The 15,435-nt window shown below is 44.2% G+C and overlaps 1 pseudogene; it reads right to left on the reverse strand.

The window, feature by feature from the left end:
* Positions 1-3,986: 3,986 nt before the first annotated feature.
* LOC135905015 (uncharacterized) lies at positions 3,987-8,540 on the reverse strand (annotated as a pseudogene).
* Between the last annotated feature and the right edge of the window lie 6,895 nt (positions 8,541-15,435).

Consider the following 15,435-nt stretch of genomic DNA (forward strand, 5'->3'; position numbering starts at 1 on the left):
TAATGTCGGTGCGCGTATTTATCAGGTTAACTCTCTCCGAAGTAATTCTGCAGCGATTACTGGCTCTTACCGATTAGCTTAGCAAGCTGCCAGGCAAAGTGTGATATTTAACAAATGTGATGAACGAATTGTCTAAAAATAAAAAAAATCTATCCAAGGAGCCGCTCAAAGTGTCAAGTTTTTGTCAATGTGCACACTTACACTGTGGATAGTCTGAGTGGAAGGAAAATTTCTGGCTGTAACAAGTGTGGTGGTCCTCAAACACCAAAAATCCACAAAATACCATCAGCAGTGTCCGTAGTTCTAGTTTGTATGATTTAGAGCACTAAAAAAGCATTTCTTTTTTAAGAGAGCCATTCTGCACAAGTTTTGTGGAGACTGTAGTCATTTAGGCTTATACAGGCACACACGGAAATGTCTGTCACACTGTATTGTTGTAGCAGTACATATGCACAGATAAGTACCAAAAGTGACCAGCTTTCAGGTTGTTCATTGAATTTGGCATAGTAAGTACTACTGCTAGCTTGGAAATATTTTTATTCCCTGCCAAGAACACGAAAGGAAGAGCAGGACCAATAACATGCGCTTTCAACCCTGTAAAAAAGACCTTGTCCAGTTACATTAATGGCAAAAAGCAGCACACTTGTTCGTGTAAAAAAGACTGCATGGTATGGCACATTCTGGTAGCAAACTCTCCTTATGTTTTAAAGATACAATAATGCAGTGACCTTGTGAACAAAATGGGCAACGAGCTTGCAGAATGTGTACAACAAGATACTAGTATACAGTAAACACCATCTAGCATGGACTGCCTTTCAGCCTTTGCTTCGTGGCATACTTTTCGATGTGCGAACACCTAATTTTTGTAGCTACTATAAAACTGCTTCAGCATCTGAAGGCCTTTAAATGCAGTACTCATGGTGTATGCTTTGAAAAATAATATGCATGCAAGAATATTACTTTTACCTTTTCCAATTGCTACCTTTTATTTAGTTTTATTTCAAAACTGCCCACTACTAATAGGTTAGTAAAGCAAACTGGAAGAACAGATTTTGTGCTTCTTGTCAAGAAGCACCACTTTTAGTTTTCCTGAGCACCAGAAATGCACGACTCTTGCATTTATTTCAATAATTCCAATCTCAATTTGTGCATTTTATGAGAAATGCAACGCGTAAAACAGTGTGCCTGCATTCTTCACTGCTGTCCTGTTTCATAATGCAGTTACATCGCTACATATCACAGTAATGTTTGCAGCATATCTTTGTTTTAGTATAACAGTTGGACAAAATAGACGGCAATACATCAGAACTAGAAAATGTAGTGCTCCTGAAAATTGCATTCTTTCTCTACCACAATAACAGAAACACTATATGTCACAGGAAACAAACGGCCCGAGTGCCAGAAGCAAGCCAAGCAATTGCCAAACCAGAAAGGAACTGTTCATGGAAACTGTTTTTCTGGTGTCATTCTGATTTAATCCCTTACACTATCACAGAGGTGTTAAAGTGTGCAGCTAACTAAAAATTTAACTGGATGAGGCACTTGTTTGTCTTCACAACACGGTAATGCCAGTTAATGCCAATTACAAAACAAACAACAGCCAGAAACGAAACAAGTAAGACTACATATGCCTGCTGTACTGTGCCACAATTGTCTGGCTGCCCTAATATTCGTATTGCAGTAACAACCAAATATACCACAAACATAACCACATGAGCAGCAGACAAAGAAAAATGAAAACATCTTTGTAACATGGTGCCTTTGCAATTATCATCCTCTTATCAATGGAAGCCCATGCAAGTTAACACGAAATGCACATACACGCATGATTGGATACCCACGTAGAAAGCTGGGCATGGAACATAAACCACAAGTGACTACTGTCATTCCCTGGGATGACTTTCTGATAACACAGTTATAGCATTCTAACATCACAATTGCTTCACAAAACACAGTCAGCCAAAAATTTAATTACATGAGGCACTTGTTTGCCTTCACAACACAGTCGTGCTAGTGCCATACCAACTATATCACAAAACAAACACCAGCCGAAAATGAAAAAAAAATGATAACTACAGACGCCTACTGTAATGAGCAGCAGTTGTCTGGATACCATAGTATCACAATGTCAGCCAAATATCCCACAAACATGAACACATAAACAGTAGACAAATAAATGAAAGCATCTTGAAAGCATCTTTGCACTTATCGTTGTATCATTGGAAGCCCATGTGAGTTAACATGAATAGTACATACAAGCATAACTGGATACCCACGTAGAAAGCTAGGCATGGACTATAAACCACAAGTGACTACTGTCATTCCCTGAGATGACTTTCTGATATCACAGTTATAGCATTCTCATATCACAATTGCTTCACAGAACACAAGTCAGCCAAGAATTAAATTGCATGAGGCACTTGTTCGTCTTCCCAACACAGTCGAGCTAGTTGGCATACCAGTTATATCACAAAACAAACACCAGCCGAAAACGAAAAAAAAATATTGAAATTACAGACGCCTACTGGAGGCGTGCCTCATAATCGGAAAGTGGTTTTGGCGCGCAAAATTCAATTTTTTACGCCTGCTGTAATGATCAGCAATTGCCTGGCTACCATAGTATCACAGTATCAGCCAAATATCTCACAGACATGACCACATAAGCAGTACACAAAAAAATGAGAGCATCTAACACGGTGCCTTTGCACTTATCAGTGTATCAATGGAAGCCCATGTGAATTAACACAAAATGCAAATACGAGCATGATTGGATACCCTTGTAGAAAGCTGGGCATGGAACTTAAACCATAAATGACTACTGTTATTCCCCAGGATGAGTTTCTGATATCACAATTATATTTACGATATCACAGTCGCATTGCAGAATGCAGTGACCCAAAAATTAAATGCATAGAATGCCACATAGACAAATGCATTGCCTGTGATTCCTAGTCTGTCATTCGAGTGTCTGTTATGGTTCGGGGTTGCATCACAAATTGCTCTAGCCACTGCACGACTCAGCTGTTTACACACAAATGTGTTTTAATAGCGACATAATGCTAATTTTTTGTGTGCTACAGCATGCTACCGTGTTTGCATTTTCTTGCTCACTGTACAGAGGGGTCCACTGTTAAAGGAAACACTTTAGCGCACAGCATGTCCAGATTTTCCTTTCTAGAAGCAGTACAGTCACCTATATTTGGAGCAGATAACTTATAGTTGTTAGCTCTCACCCCTTTCGACATGCCTGTGCAGTGCACTAAGATTGCTTCCGCAGCCACATGCAGCTAGGTTGCCAGCCAAGCAAGGGCCGCACATTTCATTGTTCCCTTTAACAGTGGACTGCACTGAACATCAGTAAAAGCACTCAAACTGCAGATGTCTCCAAACTTTCTAGGAGTGCTTTCTCTGATTGCACATACAATTTTTTTATGTATTGAGTTAACTTGGCAATGGCATTCTGTTGCTGAACATGAAGTCACAGGTTCTTTCTTGGTTCTGTTCCTACTGAGAGAGCAAAAAAATAAGCAAAATGCTTATATACCAAGCTATAGTCACGTTATAGCAAACCTAATATTGAAGTAAAAGGTCCCCCGACATCATCCCTAATAAGCCTTTTGTTACGTTGGAATGCTAAACCTCATATACCCGCCGCGGTTGCTCAGTGGCTATGGTGTTAGGCTGCTGAGCACGAGGTCGCGGGATCGAATCGCGGCCACGGCGGCCACATTTCGATGGGGGCGAAATGCGAAAACACCCGTGTACTTAGATTTAGGTGCACGTTAAAGAACCCCAGGTGGTCAAAATTTCCGGAGTCCCCCACTACGGCGTGCCTCATAATCAGAAAGTGGTTTTGGCACGTAAAACCCCATATATTATTATTATTAAACCTCATATATCAGTCATTTTGTGCCTTAAAAAGGGAGGCTGTAGTTTGGTTATGTGCAATGCATAAAAAATTGCATATGCAACTGAAGCAAGGCAGTTCATGTAGAAAGAACATGTGGCAGTCTGTACTGCTGAAAGAAATAGGAAGATCTTTCAACCACATCGCTGAAATATGCCTCATCGAATAGCACTGGAATGCAAATATTATCTTCTTCATTGACAAACACAAACAAATCTGCATGCTGAACTGCCGTGATGCCCATTTGTACCTGCACTTGGCAGAAATATGTGGTTGCACGCTTTAGGTTCTGAGTCAAAGCCTTTTCTTTGTTTTTCTCCATATTCTCTTCCAAGAATTTTTTCATGGATTCAGGGCATTTGATTTCCAATACCCGCTCAGGACAACAGTTGCACTTTACTAATCCATCTGGACTTGCACCCATGTAAGGACGGCCTTCCATAATGAAAAGTCCACACTGCCTCACAACCAAATTCTCATGAGTGGCTCGCTGGCTTTGATAACATTTTCTTGCACTGCCTTCGAGTGCACTGCCACGACGCATTGTTGCTGTACGGACATTATTCTGCCGCATCACTTTTTTTAGCAAGGGCCTCAAATCATGCGGGCCCATCTTTGTCCTCAACGTCTTTACACGGGTAAATATGCTGTAGGCAATAGAAGCTGTGATCATGACTACCCTGTGGCGCAACCAGAGACTAGATTTTGCCTGATCTCGTGTTAACTATTCAATCATTAAAATGTCTTCGTGACTTTTGCTTTCCTGCAAGTGTTGAAGTAGCTCTTCTGTTGTCACTTTACCACTGATGCCAAGAAAACTTCTTAACTCCTTCAAAGAACCAACGAGTGTTAAGTCTCTGGGTGCTGGCTCAGAATTAGAACATCCTGGTTCTATGGTTGGCTCCAACGTGGCTTCTGTTGCTCAAATACATTTTTCCAGAAATAATGAGCAATTAACATTCACTGTAGCATGGAGAAAATTGGTATGCACAAGAAATATGATGAAGCAGATAAAATCTTTTTTGTCTTGGATGCAAAGTACACAGATGCTTGGATAATTAATTGCTGTGGTAGTCATGACATCTACGTTTGAACAGCGGACACTATTTAAAGGTTTCAAAGCAACATATCCTTAGCAGCAAATGTTTGTAGCTGGAGAAATGCCTTGGAGACACGTTGGAGTCTATTCAAAAGAGTCGCAAGGTTTGGTGCAATAAACATTACATTTTGCTACATGTAGCTGCCTATGAAGGATATTGGAAGGCATGAGCCTTACATCTCACACAGCCTCAGATGTGTGAATTAAAATATGGTTAATATTTTTCAGGCTTAGCTAAACTCAGTGAACTGCCTAAAGCTTCACATAAATACAGCTGGCACATCTTAAAACTGGTTATTTGCTACTGTGGTTATTGATGATGTGCTTCTCTTTAAAATAATTATGTTGCAACCACAACGAAACACTGCACACTGCCTGACTAAGCAATATGTTGCAGTGCAGCTCATTAGGCGTGTCATCGACTACATTGCAAATACTCAATATAGGAAAGACATGCAAAATTAAATTTTTGCAGTATTGGGACATATTTGCGCACTGCATTACTGCCACTTGATATGGAGATTATGCTGAGGGGCCAAGCAGCTGCTGCTGGCCAGTCCTTTATGAGGCTCAGATTCAAAAAGCCAAACCAAATTTGAATGCATACCTAATTCAGTACCTCTGTCTAAGTGCATTTTTGCTGCCGATTGATAGCTGACATTCTCCAGAAGTCTTTCGAGTATGTTGCCTTCCAGCTGGGGAGTCTTTTTGATTTTTGCCTGGAAGACGTAGCAACAAGAGAAGCACCAATGTTCTGTTCTAGATGAAAACTTCTTAGTTGTAAACACGGCACCCATTCGATAGTTGAGCATTTATCATTAAGGTTTGTGCATTCATTTCCCCACCTCTCAAACTTAATAAGCAAGCAAAAAAATCATATTTTCGCATCATCAAAAAGCACTACATCCTACTTCTGTTTAGAATAAGAGATGTCAAGCATTCACCTAAGGTGTGCATATTGTTAACTATACTCAACAACTAGCACTAATGACTTCATTTGTACACTGTGCCTATGACAAAGGCATCTGTAAATAGCATTTGCAGTACATAGTTTACAGTAAAGCGAGTGCGTCTGTTGAAGTCATGAAACTGTTCTTGCAGCTTAAGAAAATGCAAAGAGCAAGGCTATCTACAAGAGCATTTTCACCAAACCAACATTGAAAGTAGAAATTGTGAGCTGCCCTTCATTTCAGCATTGGACTTGCTGTTTTCCCTCTCATTCCTCTCTGTTTTAAAAGAATAATATATGTTCAAACCTTCTTTGCACATGGAAGGTCGACTATAGCTCTTGGCTCATACTTTTGTTTAACACGCTCTTTGTGCTCCTTGCCCCACTTCTGTGGCTGGTCAGTTGGCGAGAGCTTGTCGAAAGTCCTGGCAGCATTAATATGCAGCAGTACAGCTACAATGTGTTTACACTTGTATTTTCTGCAAAATAAAAATGGTTAGGATATATCAATTCCAAAGACATTAAACCTCACAAATTGGTCTTAGTCTTTAAGCATAATATTTTTCAATAAATAATGCCTAATCATACATTCGTTAAACTTGTTACCATGCATTAGAACAATGACTGATGTGAAGTTTGTCTGAAGGAATAACTTTTCTGCCACGACTAATGCTCCTTGAAGCCTACAACAGGTGACTTTTTAGTAAAAAGAGACACTTCAAAAACAGCTTCGCTGCAAAAAAAGAAAGTTACTAGTTTAAATAGAACAGGAATGCATTTAAAAACATGTTTATATAGGTAGTTTTCACCACATATACAAAAGAAAATTGGTGCTAGGTAAATATTTCTGCTAAATGGATGACTTGAATACTGCTTGGCTTGAATTATGCAATTGGAACATGTGCCCCAAAGTTAATAATGATGAAGAAAATTAGCGAATCATTGATGTTACCTAACCACGTTGCAATTTATCGTGCAAGTAATGCGCACCTTTCCAATAATACAGTTGATCTGACAGAATAGCGCTATCTGCCATGGAAGACATAAACAGATTTGTTTGCAATAAAAAAATCACCTAGGATATCTAAATATCAAACAAAACAGTGCCATTCACACAGTGCAACATGTGCTTTTGGATGTCAAATTGAAACTTAAGTATTAGGGCATAAGCATTCTTTGCGAGTACCCTAGTGCCGTCACGCGAAAAGTGTAATGCCTTTTGTGTGCTCAAAAATGCGTAATATGCAAAATTATGACATTTACTTAATATAATAGTGTAAATGTAGATGGGCAGCTTTATAAACGATAAAGAACAATTTAAAGCAAATAAAATAATACCCTAAGTATACAGGAGAGAGAGGGGGATATAAGGAAGGTAAGGATACAGGGATTCATGGAAAATGCACGGGGAAGCTTATAGTAAAGCTGGGACAACTTAAATTTGGACGTGGGCCAATTTGAAATTTGGGGGTTGACCAACTTATAATTTGGGGGTAGGCCAACTTTAAATTTTCAAGAGAGCCAGCTTAAATTTGAGGGTGGGCCAAATAATGTTTAGGGGTAGGCCAACTTAAATTAGGCGGTATGCTTACGCATACTTGGACAAGGTTTCTTCCCAACAGCCGGCCAATGATCGAGTAGTCATACCCTGCTTTGCACGAACAGCTGGCTCGATCTACCACCGCGTCGCAAACAGTAATCTTCACTTCATGAGGAGCACTGTTGATAGCAGTCGTTTGCAAGACGAACGCCAGAAAGTCGAAACGAGCGTTCTCAGCTGTTTCGACGGCGCACTCAAAGACGTGGCCCGCATAATAAACCTCCTCCGCCTCAGTGAGGCACCGGCTTGTCTTGCACGCCTTGTCCGCATACCGGTTGATGCTGCTCAGCGGTAATGCAACTGCGAACAAAAATAATTTACAAGCAGGTTATGGAAACTATTCTTTAAAACTGATGGTAGCGCTAAAAAGAACGGTCGTGTGTCCGTCCTTTTTAGCGCTACCATCAGTTTAAAGAATGCATCACCAACTAGCCCAGCACCAAGTTTTATTGATTTATGTAAACTAATACATGTGACAGCGCGGCTGCTGCGCGGCGCTGCACGAATTGAGACGAGCCGCCAGCAGCAAAGAAACTCCAGCAATAACCACCTTCACCTCGTTCGTGTACATAAACAGAAACGATAACAGCTAGCTATTACGAGGTAAACATGAAATTAAACAAGGTGCGTCAGTGAGCGTACAAGAAAACTGACACAACAGCTAGGGTGGAATTTTCTATGGTGATCACTTTCGGATGTAGTGTCACTTTCGCTAGATTTCCCGAGACTTGACAGCGCTCTTGGCACTGTGCTTAGATAGAAAGCTTGGCGCAGTGCCAAAGAAAACGCTGTTGGACAGATACGCGGACGCATGCGGAGAACTCTTGTGAAAGTGAAACTATATCCGAAAGCGATCGCCCGAGCACCGCTTTCCAAGCTTGCACGACGGAGCGCGTGCGTTTCTCGTTCGCGCATTGAGGACGATTGTACACACAAATGTTGTTTGCTTACCTGAAACACGATCCCTGCTGTTTTCGTCGATCATCGGAAGCTTGCTGCAAGCAAAAAGCAAACGCAAACACGTGCTATGCGGTGCGACGAAGCGAGCGCACGTTATCTGGGCGGCCGCCGAAACTCGAGTCCTGGCCGTGACGTCATCTGAAGCCGCCGCCAGGCGGCGCCATTCCTCTTTCTCGGGGCTAATAGTAGCTTAGGGAAGGATTTGGTGTTGCATTGTGATAACCTTGTGTGTTTCAAGCCTAGTAAGAGTGTTTTGAAAACCAGGGGATGCTGAGGGGGTAAACGGGGCAGTGTGTGAAATACTTGCATATGTCTTACTAGTAGTGTTATAGTAGCGCACGGCAGGTATATTCAAAAAGGGTAAACAGCAGGAGGACAGTGTGAACGATGGAGAAGTACAAGGTCAAGGAACTTCTCCAAATTTGTGAGGAGTTGGGCATTGAGTTGGGCTCAACTAAAAGAAAGAATGCGATCCTTGAGGTCATGAGGACTGGGGACGTAACGGCTGAGGAAGCCGCAGAGGCCTGGGCGGATATCAATGAACGTCGGGAAAGGGAGGAGAAGGAACGTTGCGAGGAGGAAAAGAGGGAGAAGGAACGTTGCGAGGAGGAGAGGAGAGAAAAGGAACGTCGCGAGGAGGAAAAGGAGGAAAGGAGAGAGAGGGAACGTCGCGAGCACGAGCTTAAAATGAAAGAGTTGGAGATCCGAAATAACTCGCCGGCGCCTAGTCTTACTTCTAACGGTCCGAGAATACGCGATCAACTTCCGCCCTTTGTCGTCGGAGAGGATATGGCCAAATACCTCGTGAAATTTGAGCACGTGTGTGAACGGAATAGCATTGAGCGATCCCTTTGGGCACAGAATCTGTTAGCGTTGCTTCCTGGGGAGGCATCAGACGTAATAACTTGCTTATCGAAAGAGGCGTTTGAGAGCTACAGTGATGTGAAGGAAGCGCTACTGCGGAAGTACAAATTGTCGCCCGAAGCTTTCCGGCAGAGGTTCCGGTATGCAAAAAAGGGCAAGGAGTCGAATGTTGACTTCGCGTTTCGTCTAAAAGCCGACCTGGTGGAATGGCTGAAGGGCGAAGAGGTTTACGACGACCGCGACAAAATCGTTGAATGCATCGCGTTGGAGCAGTTCTACTGTTGCATTGATGAGGATGTCAGGCTCTGGCTGCAAGATAGGCTAAAGGAGGTTAAGCTAAACAAGGCAGCAGAGTTAGCGGAAGAGTATTACGTGCACCCGCCGCAGCTTGCACAGCAAGGCAGTGCGCGTAGAAAAAGCAGATAGGAGAGATGGGTATCCCGGGAAGCCCGACGAACGAAAGCAAATCACGCGTCGCGAGTTTCGGGAAGACGAGTCTCTTCCCAAAGAAACTGTAAGGGAAGGACAGAATGCATCTCAGAATGATGAATGCATCTCAGACGCGTTCTTTTGAAAAACGGAAACCGTTAACCTGCTACAATTGCAAAAAGCAAGGGCACACCGCTGCAAGCTGCCCAGAGAGAATTGCTTTTGCAACAATACAGGAAACTCACAAAAACATGCGTCTATTGGAGCCCTGTGTGCAGGAAATTAAGGTAAACGGTATGAAGTGCCGTGCACTTCGGGACTCTGCAGCAACTATGGACGTTGTTCACCCGTCTTTCGTCTCCTCGAGTGATTTTACGGGAGAGTGCGCTAGGATACGGCAAGTGGCCGAGGAGAGGAGTGTCTGTTTACCGATCGCAACGGTTGTCATTGAAGGAGAGTTCGGGAAACTTAACACAGAGGCCGCTGTGTCAGCCGCCCTCCCGGAGCACTTTTCCTACCTCTTCTCAAATAACTCGGAGCAGCTGATGAAGGATCAGGGCAAATCATTCTTTGCCGACGTGGCGTACATGGCGCTCACGCGATCCAAAGCGCGCCCGCTGTCGAGGGAACTTGACGTTGCGTCGGTGAGCGAAAGGCGGTGCGGCACACGGACTGATCAAGGTAACTTGAGTGGCGAGCAGTCACGGGAGAGGCAGAGCTCGGAGGCTGGCCTAGACGAGCGGGTCTAGGAAGTGAGTGGGAGTGACGCGTGCTGTGCTAGCCGCGATATAGACGCGCGGGCTGCACACTCGCTCCGGTTTCCGCCAGCTGGCAGGAGCAGGCTGCAGTTGAAAGGGAAACTCGGATTCGCGAGCAACAGGAAGATTGTTCACTAGCCGATCTGAGGAAGAGCGTCAAACGGGGAGTGAAAAAAAGAGGGTTTCATTTGGCAAGGAATCTGGCTTATTGTACCACCGCTACACGGATATGATGATGATGATGATATGTGGTGTTTAATGGCGCAAGGGCCAGGTTTGGCCAAAGAGCGCCATGACAAGTGGTGATGTTGACCATGTATTATGGAGATGTGACTTGGCTGTAAAGTGGCCTAAAGAATTGTCGCTGTAAAGTGCGTAAAATCTACGTGCTATAAAATTATGGCGATGACTAATGACGAATACTCTAAACACTAAAATCCATCGTAGAATAATGATGCAAAATATAAAATATATAAGATGGTAAAATTACTTGGAGCACTGCTACCTCGCCTGAGCCCTTGAACCACAAGGGCCTAGAGGCATGTGCTATTCAAACTAATGATCACAGCGGCATCCTCTGAAGAGAGGAAGCGCTACGAATGTGTGGGGCTAATAACATGCAATACAACATCTTTCAAAAAGCCTAGGACGGCATTGGTGTCAAAGAGTGGTTCTGGACCAAGTAACATAACAGGATGAAGGGGGATCTGCTGCCGGTATGCTAAGAGAAAATGTTTCCTTCTTTCAGATTCGGCTTCCCGACACTCCAGTAGAACTTGGAGGACGGTCAGCCTCTCCCCGCATCTACCACAGGTTGGAGGCTCGTTTCCTGTGAGTAAAAAGTTATGTGTGCCAAAAGTGTGTCCTATTCTTAGACGGCAGAATAGGACATCTGTCCGGCGGGATTTTGTTACAGGAGGCCAGAAACCTAATTGTGGCTTTATTACATGCAGTTTATTATTTATTTCTTCGTCACACATGCGTTGCCAGTGGTTTCGTAGTTTCCTTCTTAAAAAAGGCTTCAGGTCTGTGACAGGGACCGAAGCAGTAGAGTTAACTGCATGCAATGAGATTGATGTGGCCATCTGGTCGGCTAGAACGTTTCCCTCGATGCCCCTATGTCCAGGCACCCAGCATATGATCACATGTTGGTTAGATATATATGATTTGCACAGTGCGGAGTAAAGTTCAATAACTACTGGATTTTTATGATTACAGAAAGACATCAAGGCCTTCACAACACTGAGGGAGTCCGTATATATCACTGATTTCGGGAGTTGTGATTTGTTTATATGCTTTACGGCCGACAGCAGGGCGTAGGCCTCAGCCGTAAAGATACTAGTTTCCGGGTGCAGTACGTCGGATTCTGAGAAGGATGGACCGACGGCTGCATAGGACACCCCGTCGTGTGACATGATGCGTCTGTGTAGAACTCCGTGCAGGAGTATTTGTGCTGGAGTTCCCGGAAATGCATCTTGATTTCAATCTCTGGAGCATGCTTTGTGACTTCCACGAAAGATATATCACATTGTATGAGCTGCCACTCCCAAGGAGGTAGCAGCTTGGCTGGATGCATTAGGCGAAGCTCGAGGAGTGGAATGTGGATTTCTTCACTAAGCTCCCTCACACGCAGCGAGAAAGGCTGTCTTACGGAGGGACGATTGCGAAAGAGTGTAGCATATGTCATGTCATGAATGGTATTAAAACAGGGATGTTGAGGATTTGAGTGGACTTTCAGAAAATATGTATGGCTGATGTATGTTCTCTGGATATGGAGAGACCACTCATTCGATTCTGCATATAAACTTTGTATGGGACTCGTTCTGAATGCGCCAGTGGCCAGACGGATTCCTAGATGGTGGACCGGATCTAGCATCTTTAGCGCGCTCGGGGCTGCAGAATGATAGATCACGGCACCATAGTCTAGTCGTGATTGAATGAGGCTCTTATAGATATTCATTAAGCACTTTCTGTCACTACCCCATGTAGTCTGGGAGAGAAGTTTGAATATGTTCATTGTTTTCAGACATTTTTCTTTAAGATATTTAATGTGGGGGACGAAAGTGAGTCTGTAGTCAAGTATGACACCTAGGAATTTGTGTTCTTTGCTGATAGGTATTCGTTGTCCACACAGTTCTAAGGAAGGATCCGGAACCAAGCCTCTCTTTCTTGTAAAAAGAACGCAAGAGCTTTTGTTAGGATTGATCTTAAATCCATTCTTGTCTGCCCACACTGAGACTTTATTCAGGCCAAGCTGTACCTGTCTCTCGCAGACTGCGAGGTTACAAGATTTGAAAGCTATTTGAATGTCGTCCACGTAGACAGAGTAAAATATGGCGGGTGGTAAGGATGCACGAAGCGTGTTCATCCTTACGACAAAGAGCATGCAGCTGAGTACGCCACCCTGGGGTACCCCAGTTTCCTGTATAAATGTACGCGACAGTGCAGGACCTATTTTCACTCGAAATGTACGGTTCTCTAGGTAGCTCTCTATAGTATTTAACATATTCCCGCGGATACCTAGCGCGGAAATATCGCGCAGGATTCCGTACCGCCAGGCTGTGTCGTACGCTTTTTCCATATCCAGAAATACAGATAAGAAAGATTGCTTGTGCACGAAGGCATCGCGAATGCTCGCTTCGATGCGCACGAGATGGTCGATTGTATATCGCCCTTCACGAAAACCACATTGAAATGGGTCAAGCATTTTACTGGACTCGAGGAGATGCACGAGACGGCGATTGATCATTTTTTCAAATACCTTACAAAGGCAACTTGTCAGGGCTATCGGGCGGTAACTTGCCACTGAGGAAGGATCTTTGCCTTGTTTCAAAACCGGGATCACAATGGCTTCTTTCCATGCAGTCGGGAAGTATCCCGCAGCCCAAATCGTGTTGAAAATTGTGACTAGTGTAACTTGGGTGTCTTTATGTAAGTTTTTGATCATTTCGTACATGATTCTGTCAGATCCCGGGGCAGAGCTCTTACATGCGCTCAAGGCAGCTCTCAACTCGGCAATGCTAAAAGGACAATTGTATGGTTCATTCTGTTGGCATTTTCTCATGAGTGGCTTACATTCTTCTATTTGTTTATATTTCAGAAAGGATTGCGAGTAATGCTTGGCACTTGACACGCTCTCAAAGTGCTCCCCAAGTGAGTCCGCCTGATCTTGTAGGGTATCGCCTTCTGTGTTTACCAAAGGTAGTGCATGTGCTTGTCGCCCTCTTATCCTATTGACCCTGTTCCAGGCTTTCGCCTCATCTCTGAACGAGTTAATACTTGATAGAAACTTCTGCCAACTTTCTCGTCTGGCCTGTCGGCGGGTTCGCCTGCCCTCGGATTTAATTTTTTTAAAGTTGACTAGATTTTCTGCAGTGGGAGATGCGCGTAGCAACCCCCACGCCCTGTTCTGTTTTTTACGAGCGATCCTACAATCGTCGTTCCACCATGGGACACGCCGTTTGCAGGCCAAGCCTTTTACTTCTGATATGCATTTATATGCGGCATCTATTATGAATGCTGTAAAAAACTTGACTGCAGCGTCAATTCCTAACGAAGACAGGTCAGCCCATGAGATACTAGTTAGAGATCGAAATTTCTCCCAATCAGCTGTCTCAATCTTCCACCTAGGAGCGTATGGTGGATATTCGTTTTCTTTATATGATCTTAGCAGTATAGGGAAGTGGTCGCTACCGTAAGGGTTGTCGGTAACTTCCCATTCAAGTTCAGGCAGTAGAGACGGGGAGACTATACTAAGATCTATTGACGAAAAGGATCGGTTTGCAAGAGAGTAATATGTGGCCTCTTTCTTATTGAGAAGGCACGCTCCAGAAGAGAAAAGGAACTGTTCAACAAGGCAACCTCGCGCATCTATACGAGAGTCGCCCCACAGGGAGCTGTGCGCATTGAAATCGCCAAGAACAGCATGAGGTTCTGGCAATTGATCGATCAAGGAGTGAAATTCATGTTTGTTCAGTTGGTAATGCGGGGGTATGTAAAGGGAGCAAATGGTGATGAGTTTGTTTAGTGGACAACTCGAACCGCCACTGCTTCAAGGGGCGTTTGTAGCTGTAAAGGCTTACACGCAATGCTCTTATGGATAACAATGGCGACACCGCCCGATGATGCGACAGCATCATCGCGATCTTTGCGATAAGTTATGTACTGTCGGAGAAAGTTTGTATGTTTGGATTTTAGGTGTGTTTCCTGTAGACACAGCACTTTTGGATTGTAATTGTGGATGAGTTCCTGCACATCATCAAGGTTTCTAAGAAGACCTCTGACGTTTCATTGTATTGTCTTTGTATCCATATTTGGAGTAAATAGGCGCTGTGTGTACGGAAACAAAACTATTATTTACAGAGATTTCAGAGATTAGATTACAGAGCTCTTTCGAGGCCCTGTAATCGGGGTTTTGCCCTTTCTGGAGCGTTCGAGTGAACCTCGCCGCTCCTTAGGCGCTTGGCGCCCCTGGAGGATAGGTGTAGTGTCCATTGCCTCTTGTGAGGCGCCGGACACCTGCTCTTGCGAGCGAGAAGTTACCAGGGAAGGGCCCGCCTTGGAGGGCAAGACCCCTGCGCCCGCCAGCCCGGAGGTCGATGGGGTTCCCTGGGGGATTTGGCTGCGCCGGCCATTGCCAGCACTGGAAGGGACCTGGGAGGTTGAGGCAGCCTCAGCTGCGCCCACCTTCGGGGTCGATGACCCCTTTTCCTCGGTTGGCGGAGCAGCGCTAGCTGCAACCACCGTGGGGGCAGATGGCGTAACTGCCGACTCACTGTTTGTGGGTCGCACAGCCGCCGGAGGCCGTTGTGACGCTGCCCCCTGACGCGCCACTTCGGCAAAGCTTTTCTTTGGCAGGTATGCAACCCG

The sequence above is a fragment of the Dermacentor albipictus genome, chromosome 6 (assembly GCF_038994185.2).
Source record: "Dermacentor albipictus isolate Rhodes 1998 colony chromosome 6, USDA_Dalb.pri_finalv2, whole genome shotgun sequence".
Lineage (NCBI taxonomy): Eukaryota > Metazoa > Arthropoda > Arachnida > Ixodida > Ixodidae > Dermacentor > Dermacentor albipictus.